The following is a 13230-nucleotide window of genomic DNA, read 5'->3' as shown; positions in this document are numbered from 1 at the left end:
GGAGAATTGTTCCCTCAGAGAAAGAAGCCAGGTCACCCGAGACAGACATTTAGGTCTTCGCTGGAGGCCGAGGCAGACAGGGGAGGGTGGGGGTCCCTACCGGAGCCTGGCAGTGATTACACGCCCTCTCCTGTGTCTCAGGTGGCCTGGGTATCCACGCCCAGCCATGATGAATAGCACTCATTGAAGCAGGGCCCACGCCATGTGGAAAGCACCTCAGTACAGATCTATCAGGTTTTTATTAACCGTTTTACTGTCGCAGTTTCAAAATCAATCGAAGTGTTGCCCTCTGGAGACTCGCTGGGGTTTGAAGGCCGGGGCTTCTGGACTAAATGCAAGTGGTGCTGGGGGCTGGGGGGAGGGGTCCGACCCACAGCTGGCGAGGCCAAAAACAGGCGGCGGTGACTGTGCCCTTCGCCTGCTCTGTGAACAGCATCTTTGTCCCCTCCCTGGCCTCAAGTCCAGACCAGAATTAACTGCATACTCTTGCTGATTCTTGAACCCAACCCAAATATGACTTTCTCTGGTGAGCCACGCTCCAAACCTATGTTCAAAACTAAACAGGGAGGTGGAATGAGAGACCCTTAGAAAACCAGTTTGAATCGGAAGGGAATCTATAATTCCCCCAACCATTCGACTAAAACAAACCTGGGATATCAAAAGATTTCGAACCTGACATGAGTCAATATTTCTGTTGGTCAGGCTCCCTGTCTTGGCAGAAGCTAAGCCCAGGTGTGGAGAAAGGGCTCTCTAAACTCTAGGGAAAGTGGGGGGTATCTGTATGGACCAAACCCTCCCAGAGAAGCCCCATCCTCCATCCTGTCCTGCTGTGAGGAAGGCTGCCATTCCCCTCGCTGCCCCCTCCCCCCACATCCTGCCTAATGTGGGAGGCACACCTGCCCTGACCTGTCTCTGGATTACTGAGGGTGGGACCGAAGCCCTGGCCCACAGCTAAGTAGTGGGGGTCCTGGCCTCTCTGTGGTCCCTCATAGGCTGCTCTGCCAGCTTTTGCAGTGACCCTGATCTGCACCCAGCCTCCCCCAGCAGAGGGAAGGAAGAAGGTCACTCCAAATGTGGGGGCAGAGTTGGAGGACCAGGGGACTTCCACCATCTTCATGCGCCTGCAGGGCGCCAGCCCTGCCTAAGCACACATGTGAAAGGAGGGAAGGTTGCGAGAAAAGTGGGTGGACGGGGAAGTACAGCACGGTCTATGTGATTCTGAGGCTTTGTGCCCAGATAGGCCACCTAACTCTGGTGTCTACTATTTCCTGACACTGGAGTGTCACCAAAATACCCCTTCATGGCTTGAAAGCTGCGTCTGCTTGAGTCCTGCTACTTGCATTCATTCTTGTTCAAATGTGGTCTCTTCCCTTTCTTCCTCCTTTTCCTTCTCTCTCTCTGTCTTCCTCTTCCCTCTTTGAATTCCTTTCACATGCACCTGTGTCCACCTGTCTGGCTCCAGGGAAAGCCCTGCTCAAAGGTAGAATGGACCCTTGCCTTCCATTTTGACTAGGAAGTGCTACTGGAGAATATTATTTAGCCGTAAAAAGGAATGAAGCGCTGACACATGCTACACACTGCATAAACTTCAAAAGCATGCTAAGTGAAAGGAGCCAGACACAAATGTCACATATTGTATGATTCCGCCTAGATGAAATGTCCAGAATAGGCAAGTCTATAGAGACAGAAAGTGATTGCCAGAGGCTGGAAAACGGGGGGAGAGAATGGGGAGGGGCTGCTTAACGGCTGTGGGGTTTCCTTTGGAGATGATGAAAATGTTCTCGGACCAGATAGAGGCAATTGCACAGCATTGCGAATGCACTAAACGCCACTGATTTGCACACTTATGGTGATTAATTTTATATTTGTGAATTTTACCTCAACAAAACAATCAGAAGGAAGGACTTCTGGGTTCCCTTTCTTCTACCTCCCGAGGGCCATCAAACAGTTGACAGGGATGGTGCCAACAGCTGGGTGGAGAGTCACTTGCAGGGGACGAGAGGAGAAGCAGGTTCCGTCGCAGTCATTGCTTTGGCCCTTTGGGTCCTGGAGGGTTTTTAGCCTCGGAGGCTGTGAAAGAGGTGATGGTGTATGCAGGAATCAGAGCACAGCCCTTGAGGCCAGTCTGCTGGCTTCCAAGCCCTGTCCTGCCACGTCCAGCTGTATGAACTTGAGCAAATCTCTGAATGCCTCTGCATCTGTTTCCTCATCTGCAAATTTCGAAAAATAATATTTTTAATAATTATTATGCAATAACCTCACGAGGCTGTTATAGAATTAAGTGCTTATGTGTAGTCAGCCCTCGATTCAAGTTAGGTCTTATTATCACCTTATGAGTGTGCAAAGTTTCCAGGTGGGAGAAGGATGAGCTAACGTGGTTCTGCCTGCTAGCCTCTCTGCCTGGGTCTCAGTGTAAAAAGAGAATTAATTAGCATATATTTAAGGCTCCCTCCAGCCCTAACACCAGAATAATTGGAACCAGTGTCCCTGGCATACAAGAGAAAAGGCAAAAGATTAAATACCTATAACATGCCAGGACAGACCAGATGCTCTTGTATTTAATCATCCCAATAGCCTGGTGAGAGAATTTTGTCCCTTTCATGGAAAAAGACAAGTATTTTTATCTCTTTCTTTAGTCACATTAGTATATTTTTTTTGTTGTTCACCTGTTAGATAAATGTATTGGAGGATACTTTTCCATTTTATTTTTATTTTGTAGAAAGTGTATCACTCCTGATCTGTGTTCCATGGATCCTGGAAGAAAGGTTTCCTGAGCTGCTCAGAATGGTCTTTCCAGTGGAGTTAGACCACAGAGAGTGGAAATAAAACCTAGTTCCTATCCCAAGTCTAAGGCAAAATAAGCCCAATGATTTTTTTTCCCTGTTCAAGACGGATGGGTGTTAATATGGAGTCCTCATCCCCACCCCCAAGGTCGAGCCCCTGGGGACCACCCAGGACTACTCAGTGCGCCCCTAGTGGTCAGTTGGAGAAATGACCTCCATTTTTCCAAGCCTCCTCCATTTTTCAAAGCCAATCTTAACCTTATCAGGTATAGAAGGCCAGGCTTAAGGGACAGAGACCACTGCTGCAGCAAGACGTGGGTGGAAGAAAAAAGAAACAAAGGGACACAGATTTTTCTTAGATTTCAGGCCAGACACTGCAGTAGGTGTTTCCACATGTTGGAGTCAAAGGAGGAGAAAAAAGCAGAATAATAAACAGAAGATAGACCCAAATGTAGGTTGGATCCTAAATCAGCAAGTGGCTCAAAGAACAAACATAACCCCGATGGGTTCCATTTGACCTAGAGGGAGGTCACTGGTGGCCTTCAAGTTCTGTCACAGGCCTTGAGCCCATTAACATGAGTGTGCCAGCAGCTGGATGGAGCAGAGAAAGCAGGCCTTTCACACAGCTGGGGTGACATCCCAGGGTGACATCCCAGGGAGTTCAGAATCATTCACTCCTTCCCACTCTAAGAAGAGATGGAACTTGGTCAAAGCCCCCCATTGGTTGGTGGCAGAGCCAGCCTAAAGGTAACTTTCTCCTGTGCTGACCAGTTTAGGATTCTCATGGTCCTGCAGGTCTTGCCAGCGGCCACTGTAGCAGGACAGAGCGTAACAGGGATGAATGTGGTGCTTTATGTTTCAGGTTCAGAAAAATCGATTGCCTAAGTACAGGATGTGGGAGGCTGGCCGTGGTCTTGTGTAAGAGACCTGGGCTGGGGTGAGAGATGGAGCGGGGGCGTGGCATCTGTCAACCATGAGATCAATAGAAGCCAGTCGCGTGGTCCAGCCCCTAAACAAGGAAGCCTCACCTCTTACACAGACAGCCTTAGCAGAGGCCACACACCCAGAGCCTGGGGAGTGACGGCCTCACAGCCCTCTGTGCTCCTGGGCAGCTTCCCAAGATTTGTTTATTTCTAGGTGTCACAGATCAAAAAGCATATCAGGATTTGCAGACTGCTGAGAGGGGAGTGGCAGAGCAGGCGAAGGGCTGGGGGAGCCTGTCAAAGACCTTGTTAAAAGAGCTGAAGACCCTTAACTGGAAAAGGAGAGAAGAATAAGGGACTTGAGCAGGGCCTTCCACTTATAATGGAGTTGTCATGGTGTAAAGGAGAAACTGGGCCAGGGTGGCTCCAGGGGGCAGAAGCAGCACAGGCTGTGTTGTACTTTACCAACTACATCCCTGAAATGCCAGGAGGTTAACATGTATCCCCTGAAAAATGAGGGGTCTGGAGTCAGATAAGAGTAGAAAATATGTATCTACTCTATCAACCCCCTGTCTTGAAGATTCAAAGGTGTCTCAGTGTTTAGACACAGATATGTGTATATTACATCGCATGGGACAAATCCGAAGGTGCAAAAGAGCTTGCCTTTGCCTGAGTCCCCAGGGAGCAGGGACAGGGGCAGAGGACTTCTCTGCTCTTACTTTATCTGGAAGTGTGGTCCTGGGTCATGGTGCACATGGGCAAAAATTTCCAGACTAGAACGTATACCCAGGATTGATATTGCTGGCTCATGGGGTCTATGCATTTTTGGCATATAAGAAAGTACAACATCATCCATTTAAAACATGGATTGCTGGTCTTATTCTTGATCGTAGGGGCTTTTGAAGTGTAGAAGGAATTACACCTCGTTTGTAACTTGGGCATAAAAGCGTATAAATGCTCAGAAAAGTCCTGCAGTAAATGACACCTGTGTAACCAAGTGTTTCTTTAACTAAATGGACCGTAAGTCCTTTTTCCCCATTTGACTGCCTCATAAGACTGGCTTAGGCAAGGCTGGTGTCAGGCAACTGCCATCAGGACCTGGTCATTAAGATGCTGACATTAGAGCAACTTTCAACAGTGTGACATGGCCCCTCTCCTCTGCTTGAGGGACCTTGAAGCCCTCAGGAGGTGAGCCTTGGAGAAGCCTTGCTGGGCTTCCCGCCATCCTATAGTTTCAGGAACCCATTTTTATTATGTCTCCACCTGTGTCAGGCCTTGCCTGAGACTGTCCCATCCGTCTGTCCATCTCCATACCCATTCGGAAAGCTCAAGCCGAGGGCTTTCTCACAGGTAGACAAACTGCTATCTGATGCCAAAGCCCGTCGTTGCTCTGTTACCCAATGCCCCACTGGACTTTTAGAACCAGCTCCCAAGACCCTGTCCCCCAGGACATTGGACAGGCTTTGTCTCTCCTCTCTGGCCACTGCTGTCAGTCCTAGTCTGTTTTTCTCCTTTGGCTTCTGGTTTGTGCTGCCTGATGGGCTGGTTATTTTGACACCCAGGCTCTGGCTGTCTCAGTCCTAGGGTGGTTACAGCCCTTTCCCCTTTGAGCTCCTGGCCCTTGCACACAATTAATGACCAGATCAATGATGGTGATAATAGTGAACGTGTATCGGGTGCCCAGCACAGACTGACACTGTGCTTAGGACTTTGTGAGGATCCCAGTTCACTGTTCACAGCCACCCTAAGTGTTTTTAACCATCATCTCCATTTTTCAGAGGAAGAAACTGAGCCTTGGAGAATTGGGTCATTGGTCTAAGGTCACATAGCCTCTGAGTGCTGAAGGCAGGATTTGAACTCTGGAGCCAGGGCTCCTCCTACCTGACCAGATGAATGAGCCAGGAGGCTCCAGGCTAGCAGATACCACATATAGAGGAACAGCCACATGGTGGCAATGACACCATCCCAGGTTGCTTTAATTCAGCCCAGCATGGAAACCTATGGGACCCCAGGCCTGGTCTTCTGCTCCTTCCCTGCTCCCTTGCTGCCAGCTGTGGTCACAGGCCAACCCAGGTTCCAGCAAGGAAACAGCCTCGTCCTGGTTTGCAGCATTGGCAATTGCTCTGGGCAAGCTGCAAGCAAACAGCTGTGACTCCAGTCCCTGAGGTTCCCCTACCCCCATTACCTGTGTCAACACTTTTATTTTTAAATCGGCAGAGCCAGGGTGGGGGCTGGGGGTGGGCGATGGGGAGGGAGGGAACTGGGCCCTTATCAGCGCTGGGGTCCTTGCATATGTAACACCGTCATATAATTAACAGTGAAGATCATTTACATTGTCGCTTAGCTAATTTTCATAATGTTTTCTTTATTATCAGAGGAAGAAATTAACCCAAGAATTTATTTACATAGCAGCCTCAAACAGTAACAGCTTGCTAATTGCCTGTTAGGTGATTAATAAGCTTACAGCAGATGCTAATGCGTCGTGGGCTCCCCGTTTCAAAGGTGCTCTTGCCGCACGCTTGTGTTTTTGGCAGCTTAATTAGTGCAATAATTATGTACTTGTTGCTCCTTCTTTCGAGCAAATACTGTCAAATGCTTAAAAGATTAAAGTGAATTATATCCTGAGAACTCACAGTGCGTGAGGATGCCCGTTCTCGCTAACTTCTCTGTTGGTTCAAAAATAGAAGAGAATAAATGAGAGGGGGCTCTGACTTGTCAGTGGGGAGCCATGTGAAGCTGAGTGGGCTGAGTTCTAGTCGTGGTGTTGCCCCTTGAACCCTGCCTCCGTTTCCCCTCTATGAAAGGAAGGATGAATCATTGGCATGGGAAGCGGGGAGGGGACATAGCATCAGATAGACCCAAGCCTAGAGAACAACTAAATGCAGTAAGTAGATCTTACTTGGGCCCTGACTGGAACAAACCAGTTGTGAAATGACATCTTTAAGCTGGTCAGAGAAATTTGACCCCGGACAGTGCAATAGATGATCTCCAGAGGTCATTGTTGATTTTGTTAGGTGGGATAAGGGCACAATGGCTATGCAAAGGAAAAATATTGTTTTTAAAAATTATAGTTGATTTACAATGCTGTGCCAATTTCTGCTATACAAAAAAAAGTGACAAAACTGGATATATATATACACACATCTCACACACACACACACACACACACACACACATGCACATAACTGGAGATACATATATACATTCCCTTTCTCGTATTATCTTCCATCATGGTCTACCCCAAGAGATGGAATATAGTTTCCTGTGCTGTACAGTAGGGCCTTGTTGTCTATCCATTCTAAATGTAATAGTTTCTATCTACTAACCTCAAGCTCCCAGTCTATCCTACTCCCTCCCCCGCCACTACCTTGGCAACCACAATCTGTTCTCTGTGAGTCTGTTTCTGTTTTGTAGACAGGTTCGTTTGTGCCACATTTTAGATTCCATATATAAGTGATATCATATGGTATTTGTCTTTCTCTTTCTGACTTAGTTCACTTAGTATGAGAATCTCTAGTTGCGTCCATGTTGCTACAAGGAAAAATATTCTTGTCTGTTAGATTTTCATACTTGAGTGTTTAGCATTGAAATGGTATGAGGTCTGCAATTTATTTTGAAATATTCCAGGCCCCTCCTCAAAAATGTAGGTCTAGGAGTTCCCATCGTGGCTGAGCGGAAATGAATCCAGCTAGCATCCATGAGGATGCAGGTTTGATCCCTGGCCTCGCTCAGTGGGTTAAGAATTCGGCATTGCCATGAGCTGTGGTATTGGTATAGGTCGCAGGCACAGCTTGGATCTGGTGTTGCTGTGGCTGTGGTTTAGGCCAGTGGCTACAGCTCTGATTTGACCCCTAGCCTGGGAACCTCCATGTGCCGCGGGTGCAGCCCTAAAAAGACAAAAAAAAAAAAAAACTGTAGGTCTATAGCTTAAAAAAGACTGCAAAATGTGAATCAGCACTGAAGCTGGGTGATGGGTACATTGCTTGGTCAATATAACTGTTTTCTCTACCTTTGTGAATGTTCAAAAATGTGCATATGCTAGAAAAACTAGAATATAAAAAGGAAGGGGTGGAAATGCTCTCAAGATGTGGGCTTTGGAATCCAGCTGCCTCTGTCCAAGTCCGGCTCTACCACGTGCTAGCTCTGTGGCCTTGAGCTGCAGAATCTATCCTTTTCGTGCCTTAGTTTCCTCATCTGTGATGTGGGGATGTATTTGTTGCTTGAATTTACCAAGACAACGTGTGCCAGGTACCCAGGAAGCTTTTCCTGGTCATTCTTGTTATTATCGGTATTGTGATGCCACAGCCCCTACCTTTGTCACTCAGGAACAGGCCTTTGTCATTCATTGTCTCCAAGGCTGTAACCCTGCCCCTCCAGAATTTGATCCCAGTACTGGGTCATATAGGAAAGTACCCTCTTTACCTCCATCCTACTTCTGGCCAGACTCCCAGGAGCCTCTCCTGTGGTTGAGGAATGCTGAACTTGACCTGTGGCGAGTTGTCTGAACTTCACCTGCTGCTGATTTCTCAGCCCCTCTCAGCCCCTGAAGCTGCACCGAAGCCCTAGCACCCCTCCCTATGTCCCTCTCCCACCCTTTTGCTGGTGGGAATGTGCCTGGGCCTGACATGTCTTGGGCAAGTCACTGACCACCTCCGTGCCTTGGGTCTGGCCTCATTTTTTACATCTGCAAAATGAGGGGTTGGACACACTCTCTAAATGTGCAGCATTGACTGCAGAACAAATGGAACCTCTGTGGTACCAGCACCCAAAATAGACCTTGACCCAGAGCAGGAACTCAGTAAAGGGTTGTATATTGTTGGAACGAACGAACAAATTGATAAGAGATGCCACCCACCCTCTCCCTCCCTGCAGTGGCCTAGGATTCACCCCTAGCCTCCCACTCAGCAGTCCAGATCCACGACATTGGTTCTCCAACTTTAGAGCATCATAGGTACCTGGAGGGCTTGTTAGAACACAGATTCCTGGGCCACAACCCCAGTGTTTCTGATTTAGCAAGTATGGGGTGGGACCCCAGAATGCGGTCTCCTAACAAGTTCCCAGGTGATGTTAATGCCTCTTAGGGGTTGGGGATCATGCTTTCAGGACCACTTCTCTGTTGGAACTAAAAACCTTGCTGGGATGGAGTTTCCATTGTGGCTAAGTGGAAATGAATCTGACTAGTAAGCATGAGATTGCGGGTTCGATCCCTGGCCTTGCTCAGTGGGTTAAGGATTCAGCATTGCCATGCGCTGCGGTGTAGGTCACAGATGCGGCTCAGATCTGGCATGGCTATGGCTGTGGTATAGGTCAATTTGACTCCTAGCCTGGAAACTTTCATATTCTGTGGGTGCTGCCCTAAAAATTAAAAAATAAAAAAATTAAAAACCTCTCTGGGGAGAAGGGGTTTTCATGGACTTGACATTTAAATGCATGGCAGAGAACAGAAATATGTTAGGTTTTTGGCTTCTCAGTATCTATTTCCCCTTTTGACAACACCATCCAAATTTCCTCCTGAAGATCTATGCCTCCTTAGGCCATGTGCTCCTGATAAGGCTCCAACCTGGCTCTGTGGTACAGCATGTGCCCCAAGAACATCCAGTCAGGGAACTGGGTTCACCCAGTCATGTGACTCACATTATCCAATCAAGTCCAATCTTAGGACCTTTGCCAGAAACACTAGGATGCCAGGCTCTTTTCTGATGGACTTAAATGGCTCATGATCATCTTGCCACCATGAGGAAAGAGCCTCTGAAAATGGACTATATAAGAGAAAAGCAGAGGAGAGGGCATTGTTTAATGCCCCTGGATCCAGCCATGCCTGAAGTCAACAATCCTTGGGCTTGTCAGTTACACGAGTCAATAAATCTCTCCCTTTCTGCCTAAGTCATGTTTTGGGATGGAATTTTCTGACACATAGTAGGAAGCTTACTATCTGATACAAAGTGCTCCAGGAATTTTGAAGTACATCATCCTTTCTGGGTCGGGAAGCTTCAAGAATAGAGAAGTGAAAAGAGATGTCATTCTAGGTGTATAGTTGGGAGAGGGGAGGATGTAAGCAGAGGTGCCTGGTGGCAAAGAGCAAGGTACAGAGGCCGTGGCAGAGACAAGTGAGAAGGCTCCAGAAGAGTTGAGCCCAAGAGGAAGGGGGCACCTTGCCACCCCGATGGGAAAGCACTTTGCCTTCTGCTGTCTCCTTTCCCAGAAGAGGTCACCCTTGATGCCAGAGGTTCTCAGAGCCTGCTGGTTCCTTGGATTCAGACTTCCTGCCCAGACGGGGCAGCTGGGATGAGGTCATGGCGGGGGAGAGTCTTTTATCCTCTTGCTAAGCTTCTTCTTTCAGTAGCAATTGCTGTCTTGCTTAATCTCAGAATTATCTGATTGTCACAGCCGAGTTTTCCACATTAGGCAGCGAGCCAACAAGTTACTTAACCTATAATTGCCCTTTAATGAAGCCCATCTTCAAAACTGAATTGTCAAAGGGAAACTTGTAAACACACAGTGAGGTCCAAGACCAAGCTGGCCCCAGACGGCGCAGCCAGGCCCTGGACTCCTCTCTGGCGTCAGTCACATTTGTCTGAGTTCCCGGGGCTTTATCGCCGGCTGCCACCCAGAGCAGAGAAGAGTCTGGCACTTACAATCGTCGCCAGAGGCAGGTCAGGCTTTTTAAAAGCAAGCTTAGGAGGCTTGGTCTGGGTGCACGCATTCCCCTTAGCTAGTGCTCCCTCCTCCCAGTGTTCCATGGGAGGTGAAAGTCAGGGCCAACTTCTTGACTTGAACTTTGCAAAATCTATTTGATGTCTGTCTTTGGTGAAACCACATGATGGTGGGAGTGTGGCTAGTGAATGGTCCACGGGACAGAAAGAGTAGGTGAAGGAGGCTGACATCAGAGAGGGGTTCTTCCCATCGCAGGTTGTCTGGGCTGAGCCTAACTGGGATTTCTTTTTTCTTTTTTTAATTTTCCCACTGTACAGCAAGGGGGTCAGGTTATCCTTAGATGTATACATTGCAGTTACAGTTTTTTCCCCCACCCTTTCTTCTGTTGCAACATGAGTATCTAGACATAGTTCTCAATGCTATTCAGCAGGATCTCCTTGTAAATCTATTCTAGGTTGTGTCTGATAAGCCCAAGCTCCCGATCCCTCCCACTCCCTCCCCCTCCCATCAGGCAACCACAAGTCTCATCTCCAAGTCCATGATTTTCTTTTCTGAGGAGATGTTCATTTGTGCTGGATATTAGATTCCAGTTATAAGTGATATCATATGGTATTTGTCTTTGTCTTTCTGGCTCATTTCACTCAGGATGAGATTCTCTAGTTCCATCCATGTTGCTGCAAATGGTATTATGTCATCCTTTTTTATGGCTGAGTAGTATTCCATTGTGTATATATACCACATCTTCCTAATCCAATCCTCTGTCGATGGACATTTGGGTTGTTTCCATGTCCTGGCTATTGTGAATAGTGCTGCAATGAACATGCAGGTGCATGTGTCTCTTTTGAGTAGAGCTTTGTCCGGATAGATGCCCAAGAGTGGGATTGCAGGGTCATGTGGAAGTTCTATGTATAGATTTCTAAGGTATCTCCAAACTGTTCTCCATAGTGGCTGTACCAGTTGACATTCCCACCAGCAGTGCAGGAGGGTTCCCTTTTCTCCACAGCCCCTCCAGCACTTGCCATTTGTGGATTTATTAATGATGGCCATTCTGACTGGTGTGAGGTGGTATCTCATGGTAGTTTTGATTTGCATTTCTCTTATAATCAGCGATGTTGAGCATTTTTTCATGTGTTTGTTGGCCATCTGTATATCTTCTTTGGAGAAATCTAACTGGGATTTCTCGTGAGAGGGCAGGTGTCTGCCCTCTAGCAACTTCCAGTCTCATCTTAGAACCTCAGAGGTGAAGGGTCATCATGGAGCACACTCAGCTGCTTTGTAGCTCTCTCCTACTCATCCAGGGAAAACCAGGATGAGGGGAGACATGTTGACAGAAACCAACCACGTGACTAGTATTGGGGTAGGCATTCTACATACTCGATCTCATTGAATTTTTAGAACAATGCTAGAAGCTAGGTCATATTATCCTTCTTTTATGGATGGAGACCGGGACACCCAGAGAGGTTAGATAACTTGACCAATGTCACATGGCATATGGCTGTGGGAGGCAGGAGTTGAACTCAGGTTTGTTGAACACCAAGGCCAGGAAGTACTCTTTCCACACCTTGTTTGCTCCCTAATCATAGGATCTATAATGCTGGCCTTAAGCCAAAGAAGAAGGAAGGTAAGAAAGGCTGTGGATTCAAGAATAAAATACTATGCTATCTGGGATTTGCTTAAAAATAGCATGAGATCTTGGCAGGGGAGGGAGACAGGAGTAGAGGTGAAAAGATTATTTGGCTTTGGCTGTGAGATGATAGGTGTTAAAACATGGGGTTCGTTTTACAGTTTTGTCTAGGTTTGTCTGTGTTTGAAAATTGTCATCATGAAAACATTTTTAAATTACAGTCCTTTCTCCAGAAGTCAGCGCCCCTTCCCAGGACCCCCCGAACACCCTGTCCACATGTCTGTCACTGCCCTGAACCCACCACATCACACTAGAGTCACCTTTTAAATTTCCTGTGTCCCTCCAAGCCCATGAGCTCCATGAGGATAAGGCCAGCGTCTATCTTATGCAGCTAATAAATTTTTACAGAATGAATAAATGAAAAAGGAGCGTGGTGCACAGTGTGCATTCAATAAATGTTGGTTGAGTGAATGAAAGATCTAAAGGAATGGGCTGCAAAGGCTGGCTGAGTTTGGATGAGCTGAAAGGTCACCAAGAGTGCATGCTTCGATGGGGGCTGGGCTTGAGCAAAGGCACAAGCTGCAAGCAAGCCAAGTTCAGAGGTGAGCGAAGGGGGAAGTCCAGCCCCAGCCAAAACAAGAGTCACTGGTGGGAATGCACCGGCCAGGCAAGCTGGCATGTCCACTTTTTAATAGCTTATATTTCACAGATGGAGCACTGGCAAAACATTTTTTTTTTTTTTTATCTTATCCCTGTGGCAGGGTCAGTCCCTGCTGTGGCTGTGAAAAGTGAGGCTCTCAATGGCAGTCTCAGCTCATTAATTGAAGAAAGTTGGCCAGTGTGTGCTGGGTGGAAGGCGGCTCCAAATGGATGTCGACACAGTTTTGAGGACTTGAAGGAAACAAAAGAAAACAATTACGGGGACAGCCTGGGGTTCCAGTTGGCAATCTGACCCCTGCTGCCTTTCCTAAGAGTCCCCATCAAAACAAAGACAAAAATAAACAAAAACCTCCTTCCTCAGGCCACCCCAAGAGTGAGCACCATGTGGATACTGGAGCCCGAAAAGGTCAGGACACAGGAAGTTGGGATGGTGTGGGATCAGGTCATCCTGACAGGGCTGGGACTTCATCCTGGGGCCCCACAGGCGATGTGGCATCTGGTTTCCCGCCAGTCTTCCTGATGAAAACCACACTCTACTGCTGACTTAGGTGGAGGCCTGCCAGACTCTGGATACCTTCAAAGGTCT

The 13230-nt window shown here is 47.6% G+C and overlaps 1 long non-coding RNA gene across 1 annotated transcript in view; it reads left to right on the top strand.

Moving 5' to 3' along the window:
* Nucleotides 1–12896, top strand: part of LOC110262000 (uncharacterized) — a 147631-nt gene extending 134735 nt beyond the window's left edge. The window contains exon 9 of the long non-coding RNA XR_014841375.1: nt 12206–12896. This is a non-coding gene — a long non-coding RNA (uncharacterized LOC110262000). The remainder of the gene's footprint in view (nt 1–12205) is intronic.
* The last annotated feature ends 334 nt before the right edge of the window (nt 12897–13230 follow it).

The sequence above is a fragment of the Sus scrofa genome, chromosome 1, assembly GCF_054392235.1.
Source record: "Sus scrofa isolate SSC_HxYL_T2T_F1_AM1 chromosome 1, Sscrofa_HxYL_maternal_Yorkshire_Landrace_v2.0, whole genome shotgun sequence".
NCBI classification, from domain to species: domain Eukaryota; kingdom Metazoa; phylum Chordata; class Mammalia; order Artiodactyla; family Suidae; genus Sus; species Sus scrofa.
This window is presented reverse-complemented; position numbering and strand designations above follow the sequence as displayed.